The sequence below is a fragment of the Numida meleagris genome, chromosome 2 (genome assembly GCF_002078875.1).
Source record: "Numida meleagris isolate 19003 breed g44 Domestic line chromosome 2, NumMel1.0, whole genome shotgun sequence".
NCBI lineage: Eukaryota > Metazoa > Chordata > Aves > Galliformes > Numididae > Numida > Numida meleagris.
This window is the reverse complement of record NC_034410.1, coordinates 69104983-69124269: the sequence shown is the minus strand read 5'-3', so window position 1 is coordinate 69124269 and position 19287 is coordinate 69104983. Positions and strand designations below refer to the sequence as shown.

The following is a 19287-nucleotide window of genomic DNA, read 5'->3' as shown; positions in this document are numbered from 1 at the left end:
CTCTCCCCTTCTCCCTTCCCCCTTCCTCCCTTCCTCTTTTCCCTTCCTCCCTTCCCCTTTTCCCCTTCCCAGTTTTATTACTTTTCCTTCTTGAATTATCTCTAAAAGTCTACTTTTCATTTATTTTTTTTCCAGAATTTCAAGATTATCTGTAGTATTTCTTGAATTTGACCATTAGTGCAAATTTTTACCACAGTTTATATGTGATTTACTGTTGCTGTTATGGTGGGCAGTTCTAGAAGATTACACACAGATCTGGAAATGGGTCTAAAAATGTGGAAAAATGTCATCTGCACATGCATTTAATCACTCAATTGTGTTCTGATCAAACAGCAGTTGTTATTGCTAATACCAAATGTTTTACTATTTGGTTCCTTTGTTTCTGGCAGTCAGAGACAGAAGTAGCTAGTTTATATCAGCTAGCTTTCAAACGATGCGATAAGTTTCCTTTGGTAAATTTTGAACCATTTTTGAGAGTTAAACAGTCTGTATCTCATTATGAATTTCCAAAACGTGCAGATTTTCATGTGATTTATTTGAATTAATTCAAAATACACGCAGTACATTTCCGATAATATTTTAGAATTACTCCCTACATCTTCCTGCACTTTTCATTGAAACTTGGTATGATAAAAAGGATGAAACATTGTATATGTTTCCAGTTTCAGAGAGGGAAGAAAAATAAGTTGAAGTATGTCTGAAAAGAGTTGAAAGAGCAACGTATACGAAAATGTGTGTTATGTCATCCATTCTAGTTCAGATACTTTGCCTCAAATGTCAGGATATCATCAATTGTTAAAATTTCTTTCATAAACAAAATATCCACATCTTTCTCCATTTCTTCTCACATTTCTTAAGGATTAGAGAGTATATGAGAGTATGAGAGAATAAATAGCTGTGTTCTACACTGTTATAACAATTCTAGCTTCATAGAAAACAAATTAGCACAAGCATATATTAGGAAAAAAGTGCATAGGTGCATAGGTGACTTTCAGGGATGTATATGTTGGGCCAGCTTTCTTTCTTTATTAGTAGATACAACAGAAACAAAGTTATGTTGCCTACAAATGAATTTTGTCCCATTCTTTTGGGATGATCATCATAATGTAAAAATTTAAAAGTGCTTGATAGAAATACAATTGTTTATTTGTGTAGCCCAATATCCTAATGAATGTTGAGAAATTCCTATTTTTTAGTAAAAGGAACAGCCAGACAAATCCTGAAGAATAATTCATTTCTATACACCTGCTTAAACATCCGCATTTTATATAAGGATAATAAGAAAGCCATAGGAAGGAATATGACTGAAATAAAGTCTGCCTTCTAGCTGACACAGCTGAAGTCATTGAATAATGCTGCTGAATTTTTCATGAAGACTTTTTGCCAAAAATTCTATTTCTAGTTGACTCAGCACAGCATACATGAAGAAAATTGAATTAGTTGTACAATATGGAATTATACCTATGTATTAATGTAGAAGAGTAGTACCAGAACATGGAAAAGTAAAATTCAAATTCAGAATGAAATATAACTATGCCCATATAGCCATCATTACTAGATTACAGGTCTTACATTAGGAAAAGGTTTTTATTCATAAGAGTTTAGGCTCCATCAAGATTCATTATTTTTCTTTGGTACATTTTAACACTTTTACTCTTTCTCCATCTTTCTATTCTAACAAATCATCTTTTATTTTACAGGAATTACTCTTTTTTTTTCCCTCATTAAATAGTTGTATGTCTTCTAGTTCTTCAAGGATAAGTTCCAAAATTTCCTATAACTAATGCGTATAATTCATTGGACTTTCAGCTAGATCACAGATGTGTTGAAAATTTATAAAGCAAACCAATAATAGTTTTATTTTTCACTCTCAGTTCCTAAAGCAGTAGAAATAATGTAGGAACAAAATCTGATCCTTTCTGGTCACTTATCTGGAGAGTAAGCTAGCTGAAGTGCTTTCCTAGATATCTTCTGTTTACAGTTCTCCTTCATTTTGTATTAATAGCAAAATTAAAATAAAGATCAATCCATGAGAGAATTTTATGCTTCAGTTTTATAAATTTTTGGTGGACTAATGTTTAACATATTGCAAAAATATTTTAGTTGCAGCCCTAACTGGGAAATGTGTGTCTATTTTTAGAATGTACAGACTTCATATCTATAATATCATTACATTATTCAAGAAACATAAAATCTTGCTTAATTTGTTGAATTTATTGCTGTTAAGAAGGGAGAAAAAATGAAACTCTTGTGCTATTTTTTCTTAATATTAAGACATTATGAGTTTTCTTAATACTGAATAGTAGCTATGTGCTATCCAAAAGAGGGAGCCATAGCATTACACTATATCTTACTACCGCATGAGGTGATGAAAATGATTAGCTTCTTTACTCTTTTTTTCTCATACTTAAAGATGCTGACAACTCTAACTTTTTTTGTTGTTCTTTTTAAGTGAAAAAGCAATATAGGTCAGGACAAGATAATGCATACTAATAATATTATTGGATCTGACTGAAACAGTTGTAATAAAGTCATACATGCTTAAACAAGAGAAAAGTATATTGTCATAAAGTTGGAATCGCGTCTCTTGCTCTCGATTCCACCAGATTACTCACATATCAATTTTGAGGAAGGAGCTTAATTTCTCTGAATTCATTTACTACCTTATAAAATGGAAAAAAATACCTAAAACTATCAAAGAATAGACTCTGATGTAAGTATTTGCTAGTAAAAAAGAAAAGTGAAAGGCAAATGTACCTAGGAGGAGAGAACAAAGGACAGAAGAGAGGATACAAAGACTTGAGAATAAAAAGCTGCAGGAAAGCAGGATGAATGTTCCTCAGAGGAGAACTGTTTAAAGTTAAATGTGAACGTACCATTCAAAACTCATATTTGGTAGATAATGTTTGGTTGCCTTCTAGAATCTGTTTTTTGTTACTCAGCTCAAGAATCATAGATGCAATTTCCTTTGTCAGAGGTGATGTGTACCAGCAAGTTCAGAGATTAAAAAAAGACTTACAAATGATCAGTTACTCTAAAAACTGTTTATTTTTTCCAGAGTCTATTGTTTCACATATTTTGAGGTCTTTTTTATCCCTAGATGTTTGATCATCGGAGATCTATATAATTTCAGTACTTTCTTACTTTCTTCACATGTTTTAAAAGTCTGTGCTACTTTTTGTAGAACTTCAGATAACAAGTTTTGGAATAAGTATTATTCCCCAAAATTTGAATTTACCAAAATGGTGTCTGAAGTGCCTAATAGTATCTGCTGCAATATATTATGCAGATACGTTTTAGGAAAATGCCTATGTTATTGATATTGTAACAAATTTTAAGAATGGATCCAGTGCAAAGTACAGAAGGACTGCAATTTTTTGGAGAAAAGCAATAAATTAAATAAAGCACACCAGAGTAAACATTCCACCTTTTTCCTTTTAGTACTTAAAATAGTCCAAATGCACAAAGCATAAGGGCAGAAACTTCTTCCCTATGAAATTCTCTGGAGAGTTTTTGCTTATCCCTTTTACAACATGAAATAAATTCATGTTATAGCATGCATTTTTGGAACAGCTTTTGACTTGCCTTCCAAAAATTTTCTCTAAAAAAAATTTGAACTCAAAAGTAGAAAAATATAGAATTGTTTGTAGCTGTTTATGTTCACCAAATTATAATTTGCAGTCTTTCACATTTCATGATAACATCTTGTTACAGGTGTTTTTCTGAATTCCTTGAAAAAAGATAAATTCTGTAGTTAATATATTTTGGAATTTATTCTCTTCAGTTTTAATATCAGTATTTTATTATCTTTAGTTATGTAAGTTCACAAAAAATAAATGCTTTCCACTTCATTTCTATTGTGACATGTTATTCTTTATTCTTTACTATTCTTTATTCTTTATTAGTTAATATGAAATTAGTTAATATGAATGACTTTAATATAAATTAAAGTCCTTTAATTACTGAAAGCTTTGTTATATAATACCAAATATAACACTCTGCCTTAATTTCCAAATTGAACTCTTCTCCCAGTTGTGTTACAATGAAATTTTGTAATTTTTCATAGAAGTTGAATTAATCAAATTAAGAGTTGTTATCAGCTGCCATTAAGTCATTATTAAAGAAAAGCTGAACTAGAAGTTAAATTTGTTTCTTGATTTTTAACCTTCCCTTCTGATTTGATGAATATATAACAAAATGAACTAGCTTGTTATTTTTGGGATTCTAGCAGATGATACATCGAAGATATATGTGAAGTTTGCTTGAATGTGAGCCCTTTTATTGTAATTATAAAAACAAATTCTTACTCAAGTCTTATTTTTATTTTCTGTTTCCCATGTTGGCATTTCAAAATGTGCTATTTTTTTCCCATTTATGTTCACTGAAGTTATTTCTTATGTCATCAGGCTTACTTTGAATATTCTATTGCCAAACCTAAAACATATGTAATACTTTTAATGTTTTTATTTTAATCATGCAAGTCCTCTGCTATACAGCAAATTACAGTTTGTACTTAAATACTATTTGTTTTAATCTGAACCTATACTAAAATCAAAAGTGTCCTTAAAAAAATGTTACTTAGTAGCTGTAATTCCTAATTTCTGGTGATTTCTCTATGACACATGCTTCTGTTATTTTCTTTTTCTTTCTGGAGTCCAATGAATTCTAGATTTTTCAATGTGTTTATTTCAGTAAGTATTCAAAGCTTAAGTGCAGTAATGGACTCTTTATTACCATTCTTCTTCCCTCTACCATTTACATTGAATATCCTTTTAGTAAATAATTTATGTAGAGGTGATTTTCCTTTCTCTTTCTTGAATGTGCTATATTTGCTACACGCAGGTGTGTATAGTATTATTTCTATTGTTCCTACTTTTTGCTCTTCTAGCCTTGCAAGAGATTTTGGAACTTAATTCCATGTCAGTAAAAAGTTTCTGCTAAATTCTGTGGCATTTCTGTACTCTTCCAGCTTTTTGTCTGGCATTAATGATTTAAAGATTCAATCCAAGAAACTGTCGTCTTCAGCCTCATATTGTTTCAATAGATCCTGGGAAACTTGCATACAGTGTTCTTTCCTTTCCCCTGTGAGCACTCATGGGAGCCATCTTCCACAAACTTTGTGATATTCCAATGCTGCCACCATCATTTCCAATGTGTTGAAGTTGATAACCAGCTCCATACACAGTTCCCAGGTCATAATCCACTGATTTGCATGGATGAGCCAATCAAGATGCTCTTTGTTTTGTCTTGTGGCAGCTATGCATGGCCACCCAGAATGTAGTTTGTCTTTCACATTACTGTCACAACTGCTGAAATGCACTACCCACTGCCTCATTGCATTTGCATTCACTGTTTGGTCTTCATAAATGTTCAGTGAGCATTGATAAATGTCAATGAGTGCAATTTTTTTCTGCATGGAGGAATTCAATGACACACCTTTGCTTCATAAGCACTTTCACATAAGAAGTCATTTTGTCAGACTGTACCTCTGCTGCCATCTATCTCACAGCAACAAAATGTAACAGAAGGGAAGGTTCAAACTCTACTGCCATATCACCAACATCCTCCTCCGATGCCAACATAATAAAAGAGGAGGCATTATTTTTAGAGCAGACCTCAGACCACATGTACTCTTCCATATGTTATATATCTATGCAGATTATATCTACATACACATTATACACATTAACATAGATTCAGTGTACCAACTACAGAGAAAGAGTATGAAAAGGCTGGAAAGAAAAATGTGTTATCACTTAACATTACTTGTGATTACAGAGCAGTTCACCATTTCCTCCATAGGTCAGTTGCCATAGCCCAGGCTGAAGTTCTTTGGGTGTGGATCAGGCACTTCAGTCTTTCCTGTATACACCGGTACTCAGCCATGTGGAAAATTCTGCCTCTTCTTTCTCTCTACATCCATCTGATCCTCTTATTTACTCATTGATAATCATGATGTTATTTCTTCCTTTTATAAAGGCTGAGTTTAAATGTTACTGAAGTCTTTGACAATACTCATACTGTGCTCTAGACTGTGCTAATCTTTCCATCAGATCTATGTCATTTACCTGGGGCTTACACATAGCTGTTTTCAACAAATGCTTTGAAATGTTTTGTTGTAATTGCTGAGTGGTAATTGGAAATTTTGGAGGGGCATCACATGAATCCCAATTTATTTGATCTCTAATATGACATTGACCTTTCAGTTTATTCCTAGTAAGATGGAACTGTATCATTACGAAGTTACTACATACAATGCTGTAACATTACTTATTTACACATAACATTTCCTCAGTTCTTAGTATTTCTTCAAGAATTAATTGCAATATTTGATCCTACGCTCAGTGAGAAAATCTATTTGAGTTAGAAGAGTGAAACTTTTTAATGAGCTGTAAGCTAAGACTTTTATATTCTCCTGTTGTATCTGCAATTTAACAGGTCTTCAAGCTCAGTAATAAAATAGTTTATGCTTACCTTATCTGAAATCAAATATAAAATTTGAACTTTAACTTGATATATAGAATTGTGTTTATATAAGTTTCTGAGCATCTTTGCATTTAAACTAGAATGTTAAAAAGTTCTCATTTCTAATACTGTGTTGTTCATGCCATCCTGTCTATTCTCTTGTCCTTCAGATTTTCAGATTTTGGGAGGATTTTTTTTTGTGATATAAAAATCACAACTTTGAATGAGTTCTCCATTCTCAAGTCCTTTCACAACCATTTGGTTGTCTTTTGTGTTTAAAGTATTCAAACATATATTTATCAAGGCTGTGCGGTTTTTTCGTTTGTTTGTTTTTTGTTTGTTCTTAATAAACCTCAGGTCTGTTGAATATGCAGTAGGCAAATTTTAAAGGCCCTATAAACATTTTCTATCAGGAAAGTGGGATTCTTTAGGACAGATTTGAACTAGCTTTCAATAGTTTATTTATTTATTTATTTGATTGTCTGTTTTGTTTACATTCTTTTTTTATGGGTTTCTGCAGAAAGAATCTGCAGACTCACGGGGTAAAAAAAATCCACCCACACTACAATTCCAGTCAGCTGTTTAATGTTGTGTTGTTCAATGAGAACTGAGTTTGGTTTCTTTAATTTGAAAATGATAAATTCACCTTCTCTTAAAGAATAGGTGGTATTTTCTACCTAAGAAGAATTAAGAAATATTATTAACATTTCTATTAGTCAATTAATTAATTAATTATGCTAGGAAGTCACTATTGATGGACATAAATGTGATTGAAAAATATACTACATGCCGGTGGGCTGACCAATGGCTGCCCTAGTAGGAAGACAAGCTATGGGATAAGCAGTGATATGAGTTCATGAACTTAGGCTGGATTGTATCTTAGGCTTTCATCTATTTCCTGGTCTTTCTTGGAGATCTCTTAAAAATGGAGCACAAACATTTGTGGTTGTTAAGACATGAATCTTTCGTCGTTCAAATATCCATAAAGTGTTAAGATAAAAATGATGGTAGCATCAGTTATTTTGGACAAGTGCTCACTGTGATTTGGAACGCAGGGAAGGATCTTTCCCTACTCTTGCTAAACCAATTTGGTCTCCAGAGCAACAGGAACAGAGTTTTTCACTGCTACATATGCCACTCCATGGCATAGGATGTCATTCTCTTTTTCCTTACTTCCCTCAGAATGGCTCACCATTCAGAAACATCCACGCTCTCCACTATCCACTGATTTCTTCAGACCTCTCTGTTACCACAAACATCAATAGTCAAGTTACAGCAAGGCATAATAAATCCAAGTGCTAATGAATGCAGTGAAGCCAGGTCCTCTACCTGGCAAACTATGTGAAGAGATAAATATTGGAAATATTATGATACTTCTGTAATTCTAACATACAACAATTATTTGTAATGAGCATCAGACAGATAAAGACTGCTGGGCTCCTGGGTTACTTCTGCTCACTAGTAGATGAAATCATAATGCATCTAACTCTCACTATTAATTCAACCATAACTTTTAAATTTATCTCCACTGGTGCAGATATTTATGAGTGTGACATGCAGATTCTAATTCATTTCTGGTGAAAATGTATAGCTAATGTTGGTGACTTTATTGAAAAATAGATTTTTGTAGCTGAGAATTTGTTCTGTTTAATAGTATAACTGTGCTCTTTGTAGTTGTTGCAGTTTCCGTGGAAATAAATAGGTGATATTATTTTCAGAGTGACAAATGCATATACATACATATACATAAGTAAATCATACATATGTTCTTGCATTTAAATACTGGATATTTTTTTACTCTATGTTTGAGTTTCTTTCACAGGGAATTTCACACAACTGCAGAAAACAAACCATATGAACACTGAAATATACTTCTTATTAAATTCTGAATGAGATAAACAGCAAGTTTTAACCTCTGTTCCTAGTGTTAATGAATATGGTTGGCAAAGTATGAAGCCTGACTAATTATCAGACAAAGTAGTTTGATATACCGTATGAAAAGAAATTCATTTATTGAAGAAAAAAAGTTGAAAACCATGCTATATCCAAAGATTAACACCACTGTATATACAGGAAAAGTGACTCTTCTTCAGCTCTTGACTGGGATATGTTCTGGTTTGTAAGCACATCTGACAAAACAATTGTTTGTAAATTAAAGTGGTAATTACACATGATGACAAACTTTTTTATCTAAAGTTTAATATCTACAGTTTTCTATTTTATCATTAGGATAATAAATATTGGATTCTATTTCACTGAGTATGCCTCAGAAATAACCATGGTAGACTACAAAGAATGGTGAGAGCACATGTTTATATTTTCCTTGTTCCCTTCAGATAACCAACAGTGGTGTGGAAAGTTCTGTTTAAAAGAATCGTCACTTGACCTGTCAATTAGCTAAACTTCAGGAACAAATAATTGAACCAGTAAGAAGTCCACTTTACATTTGCATTGTAGAGGGGCATTTAATAAAGATAGCAGAGATATTTTTTTTTTTATCTTACTATCACTAAGATCCCTGGTTTTCCCAAATGACTACTCCTTGAATTAAGAAACAGTGAGATAAGCTGAAAATCCCATTTTGAACTAGTTGTTTAAATTTTCTGTAGGTAGGAATCTTATAGTACGTGTTAGCAGGTAGGATTTGTGAGGGTGTTAGGGTAAAAACAGATGCTTCACTGAATGTAATCAGTAATGCTACATTATTGTATTTAGGTGATTTAGTCATCAATTCTTTTTCCAGAGAGTTCTGGCTTCAATATAAAGTTATTGACTGAAAAAGAAATTCTTTATTCTTTCAAGATTTTCATTCTGGATTGAGTGTAGGCAGAGCGGCTGTTTCACTGTGATTTCCTCTGATGTTTACCAGTCTGGATGTGTTGTCAAAGGGCACAAACTTGAAATGGCCTGCAGATCTCTTGCCAACCAACTGAACATAAACTTCTTACCTCACCTGATATTGGCTAAAATATGTATCACCTTACAATGCAAGTACATGCATGGGTTTCATAACACTGATGCTGTCCATACAGTATATATCTATACAGTATATACAATGTCCATATATACTGTGCCCATATCTATATACCTAAGTTGATAAGTATACTAATATCATCATAGGTATAGATTGATATAGACATGGTAATGTAGATATATAGAATATAGACATATACATGTATATTTCTATTGATATCAATATCTATATAAATATATAGATATATAACTATATGTATGCATATGTCTATGTCTTGTCATAAACAGTAAAAATTTGTTATTTCTTTATTGTCTACTAAAGTCACAGACTGACTAGCATGAAATTTAATTTGTGCTAATCATCTTGAGGTGAAGGAAGCAGAAAATTAATGTGACTCATTTATTTTCTATACTACAGCAATGTCCCCCCTACTTATGCTCCTTAAAAGCATGTATTTGCAGACTTCAGCTCTCATTCTATACAAAATAATTATTTTGATGCTATTGGCACAGAAATAATATAGAAAGCCACAACATCCAACAATAGTTAATTTTGATCCTGCCTGTGCTTCAGCAGCCCACAGTACTTTGTTTAAAAAAAAATCAAGTAACCTTGAACCAATTCAAGTGAAAGGTCTTTTACCTGGGTCAAGGTAACTTCCATTGCCAATACAAGCTGGGAGATGAGAGGATTGAGCACAGCCCTGCCAAAAAGGACCTGGGGGTATTGGTGAAAGGGAAGCCCATCCTTGGAGATTTTCAAGACGAGGCTGGATCAGGTCCTGGACAACCCAATCTAGCTGTGGATGTCACTGCTCTTGCAAAGGAGTTGGACAAGAGGACCTTTAAGGGTCTCTTCCAACACTAAGGATTTTATGATTCTACGATTCTTTGTATCAAAGATGGCAGGTTTCCTTGTAGTGGCTTTTAACACTTACATGTGGTTGCTACAGTGACTGTCTCTGCAGTGATTTAGTGGTGTCTGAGATTCCCATCCATAGGTTCTAGGGATGTTCCCAGTGAAGTACACAGTATATAGCTGTTGTTTCAAATGACCTACACTTCACATAAATATCACTAATCCTGAGTTTATGTAATTTCTCAACTATTAAAAACACTGACATTATTTTTGAAAAGATGCTGAGATCCTCTTCATATTACGAGATCTAGAACCTTAACCCTGCACTAATTAGAGCTTAAGTCTTGGCTTAGGCCTTCTCAAGGCTCAAAATGTGAGTTTATTCTACTCCTAGTGTGCTACACATACAAATATGTGCACAAAACACACAAGAGATATCTGGTCTTATTTGCAATTTCTAGAAATTTTTTAGATGCGTGTTTTCTTTGAAATCCTAATTCATATATTGTATGCAATTAATAAGTAGTCAAAAGGTCCTGTGACTGTGTATATCAGTGAGGTTCGGTATTTAATCAGTCAAATGGTTATTAATCATAATCCTTAAAAGTAGTTTTTAAAAATCTGTCTATCCAACATGTAGTTTCTTAGTTTCAGGAAAACATTATGAACTAGAATCTAAACATGCTAGAGACAGAAAAATACATCAAGATCTCTCTCACTGCAAATTTAAGAGCCTCTGTAGAGATGTGTTATAGGGAACTGTTTGATTAATTTAGACTAAAATATAAATAAAAATTGTATGATTTTAAAATCAAATGATGAATAAATAATTAGATAGAGTACTTTGACAAGACTTTCTTTTAGCAATGCTAGTAGATATGCATCTGGATGTGTAATAACATTAGGCACACTCCTAATCCACTACTTATTATATTCATCTTTTTTTTTTTCCCCCCTCCTTTCTGAATTAAGACTTCAAGGAAGGAAGTGTTCTCAACCAGTAGATTTTTGTATCTTAAAGCAGCTGCAGTGTGCTTCTGGAGAGCTTCTTTTAATTGCCTTTAAAAGTAGTGTGAAATACATTACTAATATTTCTGTTTTGAAAGTTGTGTTGTTTGCTGCAGGAATGGATTGCCTTCATTAGTAGAAAAGATTTGTCAATGGGATTATGAATAGAATAGGAGGCAACATCATAAGCTTAGATTATATTAAAATATGATCCATTCTTATATAACCTTGCAAAACACTTGAAGTCATCTGTGAGTTCTAGGTCTTGATGCAACTGTCACTACTGCTATTAATATAACTACTACTTAATAATAATAACAATAATAACAGAATAATATCTTCATTATATGGACAGAAGTTCTATTTCCCTGAAGGATAAGGAAGAGGATAACTCTTTTTCTTTAGAACATGAAAGGTTTTGCTTAGTGTCTTACTTCTTGGACAGATAGGAACTTAATTCAAATATGTGTCTTCATCAGGAAATAGAGTATATATCTCACAAATTGAAAATAGTCATCTGCTGATGATCCATGGGATGCAGATAACTGCAAAGAAGGAAGAGTCTACATGGATTTTAAAATATATTTCCATTTTTCAGCAAGTCCGAATTCTCTTTAGAGATGAAATTTCCTTTTACATTTGGAAAGTTAATGTAAGGATTACTGCACATCTTACAGGAAATGAGAAAATATTTTCTATAATGCAGCATTCTTATTTTTACTCTGAGAAAAAATATATTTTTAAATCAGAATCATTACAAAAACAAAGATTCAGCACTCATTTTCACTCTGAGTAAGGGAAATGCACAAAAGTAATTAAATGGCTTCAGTGGGACTAGTCTTAATACAAAATGTTGCTTATTCTGTATGGGCTCCAGAATCTGGCACAAGCACAAACAGTCATCCTTACAAACAGTTTAAGCAACTACTAACATACTTTTTGAAATACCCATATTTGCCTGATATTTTTTCTGTTCCTGCAAAGGAAGAATCATTTCCATTAGATTTCCCACAATCTGCACCCATTTCTTAAAGTCAGAAAAGAAAAAAGAACATTTATCTAATAGTTTCCAACTTGGTATCTGAATCTTTTATTATAAAGGATTATGATAAAGAATAACATAATTCACATGAAAGTATTCTAATAAAGAACAATGCACACAACCAACAAAATTCATCCAGAAATTTGCACTGAAAACTTAAATAAATTAATTTTAATCTACTCTCATAATTTGCCTGAATAGTGTTTAGGTTTATGTATATGTACGCATACACACGTATGTAAGAAATATGTTCATGAACTGGGGATACTCTGATTTTTTAAATTCATACACAGGCAGTTTACGGATTAAATCTTGTATAATATGTAACTTTTGGATATTAACATGTGAATTTTATTTCATAATGTGCCTACATTTACTTTCAAAAGAGAGCTAATGGGGCTATTGTTCCCCTTCTCCTCAGCTCACTCTGTTTTTGCTTTACTTCATTTGTATCTCCTCAGGAGCAAATATTGAAAGACAGAGAAAATAAAGAACAATTATTTTAGTAAGATCTGAAGCTTAAAATGGAAAATCTTCCCACATTTTAAGTTTCCTTTAATGAACAATTTTATATAATTTGATGTTTTCTTGAATTCTTTTTTAAGAGGTTCCAAAAATAAATGTCAAACTCTTCATTCCTGATTATCAATCTAATTTATCATTATTTTCAGACATTAACAGATAAATATAATAATGTTTGTATATATTGCTAAATATATTGTTTGTACACATTATTAATTGCTTTCAATTGAATGATTAAAGAATAAGCAAACTGACATCACCTCCTTATGAGAACTGTTGTGTAGTTGTTCGAAAATGATGAAAAGGCCTGCTGTTTCCATCTCCAAATAGGAAAGCATTATCTACAATTTTCTCTGTTTCACTGAATCTTTTGTTATGCATCATATATAAAGAGCATGTTTTGATTTTGGACAAGCCATTTAAGAACTCTTTCTCAACATATTATATGCAGTGGAAAATGCTTTCAGTATTTCTTGAAAAACTGGAATCTCTGAGCAATAACATGCATGGCCCAGTGCTCTAATATTTTCTCAGGCAGAATTTCCATGAAGCTGGTGGTTATTTCCCTTGACTAGGATTTGTGAGGTCAAAGAAACCTGAGTAATATTTAATGCCTAGAAATTTGTACTTACACAAACATCCCTGACATTTGCATTTTCATATCTGGAGATTCTTATATCAGATTTACATTTATGTAGACAGGAAAAAACTGAATCTAATTTGATGTCATCTTTGTGTTGTTATTACTCTTACTACTAAAAGGCATGAAATTTAAATATAAAAATTTTCATTTAACTGGCAAAGACATATACTGGCCATTACTTGAGACTCTACATCTTGCAATTACAGAAATACATGGTGAAAGAAATATTAGTGACTGTTTATGGTATTTTTGAGGTACGCAAAGCATATTTATTTTCATGCACATGGGAACGGTCACATGGAGAAATTCAAGGACTGGGAAAGCAGAGGCTCTCCCACAGAGCTACTGAGAGCTTATCACCTGAACCCTCTGTGCAGCCATCTCTCTTTATGGGATGAAAACAACCTCACCAGCCTCCATTTCTGAGATTGTGGAATGAAGTTTAAAAACAATACACTTGGCTTTCTGTCTTCACTTTCTTATAAGCTGTAGTATATGCACAACATTGTTCTGTCTTCCCTGAAGTTAGTAACAACATTTTCCTTCAAGTAAATCACATCCAGTTTTGCTAGAATTTTCTGCTGTAAACACATAATGAGGTCTGATCAGGAGTGGTCCCTCCTGTTAAGTCATGCCAGGCAGGTAGGCCTCAGTGCCACTGGAGGTTTTAACACAATCATTCACTGGATGTCAGAACAGTAACTTGCCTTTTGCCACTCGGAGATTTTATATTTGTTTAAGAGACAAAAGGAGAAAGTTATTAAAATGACGCTTGACTGCTTTTATGAGAATTCTTTTTGTTCATAGCTGAAAATCATTTCCTCTTGCATTATTTTCTTTCCCCTCCCACCCCGTTCCAGAAAAAAATTAGGATCTATTTCCACAGATGACTTTTCATAAACTCTCTCACTCACATGCAGAATGCTGTTAGCTTTCACTCAGACATCCTTATTCATGTTCAAATATTTGTGCTTCTGCAGATAACATTTGCATGTAACACCTGCTGCAAGCCTTAGAAATTCAGAAGGCTTTCTGAGATGAGTGGGAGAGGCATTTTTGTCTATGCTTTTGCTTCACTTGTCTTCTACAGTTAAATAGCCTTGACTGAATGAAAGAAACCTATAAAATAATATATCAGATATGGTCTGATATATCCAGGTCCGTGTAACCCAGTTTTGTTGTGAGAACAAGATTTGCGCAGAAACTGGGAGATTTTTTTTAAAATGTTCAGCACTGAGTTTTATTTCCAGGAAGATCTTGCTGCGTCTCCAGAAGAGTTCGCAAAAAATGGAAGAAGTTGGGGGAGAGGGAGCAGAAAAAGAGAACAGTGCAATATTTCTGTTTATCTCTAAAAATAGGCGAAAGATTGTGTGTGCATTTGTGATTTACTCTATACTACATCAAAACTCTTAAGTAGTATTTGTTCCTTTGTGTGTCCTGTTATTATCAAGATTTGGATGTCATCAGGAGACATAACTTAGTTTATCAAAACTCATCCTCAAAGGAAATTGTGGGTCCTGTTCCTTTTGACCTCTACCTCTCAAGGCTTCTGCCAGTAGATTCCCTGCAAGCTGTCTTGTTGGGCTACAAAAACAATTTCCTGACTCCAGAGCAAAAATGAATGTCAGAATTAAGTTGTGTAGTTCTTTCCACAGCACTCATGTTCAGTAAGAGCATTTAAACTAGTGGATTTTGATTGGCAAATATAGGGGATTAAATCGTTCCCATTGGTTGATCCAATGATTGGAGTGCATACCTGCCAACATAACGCAAACTGCACTGAGTGCAGCATCCTAGTGGAGCAGAAGCCAGGTGAGGGGACAGTGCAGATCATCCCAAATGAGCTTCTATCTGGAGGGGAGGACTTTTTCAGATCAGTCACTTCTTCAAACAAGTGTGAAAACTGAGTGCTTTGTTTGAAAGCCTGAAGAACTCAGACCATGGATCTGTACAAAGCATATGGCAGCAATATTTCACTTTGCCATTTCTCTCCAAAATGCATTTCCAAACTGCTTTCTGTGTTTTGGTGATATTTACGCAACAAAATTTTTCTGTAATGACTGCAATGTAGCCTCTGGAAATGAAATACTCTACCTTCCTCACACAAATAAGCAAACAAAAATTTTACTGTTGAAATCTCTCCATCAGGACTAAAAAGACTTGACAACTATCCAACTTCAGTATATAATAACAAACACATATATTGCATAATTTTGAAACAAGCTTGTTTATCTAACATTAAAAAAAAAAAACAAACAGATTTTATTTCCATAGGCATTTGATTAAATAATACAATCATGTAAAAGTTTTACATCTTTGCTAACAGAAAATGCCACTAGCTATCAACATATTTAATCTTTAAGTCAGATTATTACATAGTGAATGGCAAATGACAGGACAATGTATTTTGTCTGCAAAATTGACATATAGTTAGCAATATGCCTATATTATAAACTAACATAATTCTATAGAGTTCACAGTAATCATAGGGAAAAAATGTAATGAGATACCTAAATATTTTATTAGTCCATTCACTTTTTGGAAGAAAATTTTTGCTGTGCAAAATGACTTGGAACCAATGATCTTTGTAGAGCCATCATTAGCAAGTCTTATCATTATCACCAATATTATTTATTAAACAAGATATTTGATACCATTAGCAAAACTATTACAAGTATTACATTTGTCTTTTCATCCATATTTGCTCTTATCATGAGAAACTAGTTTAGTACTCAGCATGAACTTGCTGTGATTTAAGTAAAATATTAGTTTTGTCGCTGACTTAATTGGAGCGAGGCTGATACACTGATTACAAATCTTACTCCTGCATATGGAAAGTATCCTTACCAAACCTATCATTTTACTGTTCTCACCTGCTACTTAAACCTGTCTGTGAGAGGGTGAGTGGCTACTACTGTATGCATGTTACCACACAGTTGCAAGGGATATTGATTTCTTTATGGTTCTCATGCATCATTTTTTGTTTCAAGCTCATCTCTCAGTGAAATTGAATGGATGTGACTGCATGTCTCTTGCATGTGAAAATAAAAAGTAAAATGTCATTCACTGGGCAATTGCTTTCTGCTGATTACTTCAAAATCAAGTGGTCATTTTGGCCTTTTATGCTTTCTGCCTTGCTTTCTCTCCTAGTCTCTGTTTATAAACACCAGACTGATATTGTTGGTAGAGCTTCTGGAAAACTACCTTACACTTTAAGCCTGTTGACTTTGACTTACCTCTCTGAACATTCAGAGGAACATCTGCCTCAGATCTCAATCATTCTGAACCCTGAGCTTTCACTTCCCCCATCATGTAAAAAAAAAAATATATATACTAATTTCATTACCATAACTAAAGAAAAATAAAGCATCATTACTTCATTTCTATAAGTACAAAAAACCTCTTCATTTTTCACCCTTCTTAATTGAGTTTGTTATAATTAGATGTTTTCAGTAAAAACAAAGATGAAAGACAGAAAAAGGTTGTAGTTTCTATCCAGACAGGTGAAAGAGTACTCTAAGCTAAAGTTAGATTACATTGTTGCTGTTATATTGCAGTGAAACTGAATGAGAGTAATACTCTGTCTGCTAGATAACATATACATTGCTAGATTTCCGATATGCACAAGAAATTGTCATATACACAGCAGCAGAAGTTTAGATTTCAGCAATTATTTTCAATTCCTTTCTCAAAAGTGCTCTTCTGACTCTTTTCCCCTACCCCCTCCCTAAAAGGTATCTACAAAGAATCTTTAACGTTTTAGCCATTTTGAAGAAAGCATCTGCTTTTTATTTTTGTTATAGACATTTCTGTGCTGCAGAAAGTTAATCGACTCACCGTGTCTGGCAGCGTGAGCCCGGCTCTGCCCATCCAGTGCTGCTTCTCTACCTGCTTCCTCCCTTCTGCCTAGAGCTGTATCTCCAGCGCTGTGTGTGCCTACATCTAAGTAAGACAGCCTCTCTCTCAGTATCGCTTTTAACTCAGGCAGGCAGGGAGCTGAAGCCAAAGGGACTCTCTATCTGATTGGTTTCCATTTGGTGGCCCTGATTAATAAGAAACGTCCCTCACTGAGAGAGATGTTGCTGCCGATAGAGCCGCAGCGCTCAGATGAGGAGGTTTGGGGCTGGGGGGACGCCGGCTTTGCCAGCTATACAGTGATTTGCAAGTGAATGCAGTGGGAGGGTTCAGAGAGGAGGGCTTTGTTAAGGACCCTCTTATTAACTGAGACTTAAATGAAGAGACTTGTGCTACCAGCTCAGTTTGATCTGTTTTCAGTTTTAACGATAAGGGGAAAGGCATGCCCATAACCTTTGAATTATCTGGAGAAAAGATTTACCCTAATTATCTACACGAGCAGTTCAGTACCATTTATGTGCACATATTGATAGAAGAAAGTAAAATTATCCAGTACCATTATGATGAAAAATTATTTTAAGTTGAAAGAAGGGACAGTGTAGGAGCTCCCCCTTGTACTACATAGGTTTGCAGCAGCAGTATCACTTACAGATATTGATAATGATGGACTTGTCATTGTACCTGAAAGAAGACATAATGTAAAGTTGCAAAGGATATTTCAGGAGTTATGGTTAATAATGTTCAGGTCACTCACAAAAACATGTGGTTTTGCCAGCAACACAAATGAAATTTCCTGCTTCCTGGTACATTCTGTTTGGGTAGGAGTAATCATTGCGTCCCACTATGCTACCAGTGCACAGTATTGCAGAATATCATCATTTGTTTGAAATAGCATAAAGGATAAGATGTAACCTATCAAAATAGGAAAACTGAAGTGCTGTAAGTCCTGTGCATTTTTTTGTGGGCTCCTGATTGCTGATAACTATTTCAGCCGCTGACATAATTTAAACATTTGCAACAGGACTGCTAGGAACTCATACTTTGCAGTCACTTTCTATACCAAAATGTTTTGACAATGACCTTCACTAGATGTCTGTTGTAGGCATGAATAGACTAGCATAAAATACTGTGAAATGTAATGTAATGTAATTAATTTAGTGCCAGCATTTCCTTCTTAGAAATATGGATCATGATGCCAGTTTCTAATTAGGATATACCATTAGGTCTATGGGTTCAGTAACTGGTGGAAGGAGGAATTTTTTCACTCTCATGGAGAAACCTTACTATAACAAAAGAAGTGTTCACCTAAAATACCAGTTGAGAAACCTAACTAAATTACTCCCTTTTCTTTATGCCCATATAATTGCTTCAGTACTACCATTGATGAGCTAAACGGGCCCATATTCACAGCATGTTGTTTCTAATGAGAACTATGTCATCATTATATTCCATTTGAACTGATTAAGGGATTGATACAATTTGTACAGACATCAGTCTGAGCCTTTCCATTGATTTCAGTGGCACTTAAATCGGTCCCTGAGTGAACTTAGTCTTCTCTGGGAATGCTGCACATCCATGAAGACAATATTTGCATGTGTGTAACTGAAAGTAGAATTCAGCCTAATACTTTGAAAACCAAAAATCAAAATCTAAACTCAGAACAGGATCAATTAGTGTACCTCAACTAAAAGTGTATAAAGCAGTTCAAATGAGCACATGCATTTCACAGTCAGTCCACTTTAGCAGACCTACAGATAAAAATGATCAGTATAATTTTTGTTTCAGTAAGTACATGGGAAAGCAAAAAAAAAGTTACAGGCAAACAACTGTGTATCTCTGATACCTTGTGGCCCCAGCACAGCCTTTAATTTTGGGGATCACCAAAAATAATTTTTTTTAATTTGAAGATGGTTGGATGAT

At 33.8% G+C, this 19287-nt stretch overlaps 1 protein-coding gene across 2 annotated transcripts in view; it reads right to left on the bottom strand.

Moving 5' to 3' along the window:
- The window catches only part of CDH9 (cadherin 9), a 90478-nt gene extending 72865 nt beyond the window's left edge, over window positions 1-17613 (bottom strand). For both annotated transcript variants that reach the window (XM_021388460.1, XM_021388461.1), the window contains exon 1: window positions 17350-17613. The gene's annotated coding sequence lies outside the window, so the exon portion shown is untranslated. The remainder of the gene's footprint in view (window positions 1-17349) is intronic.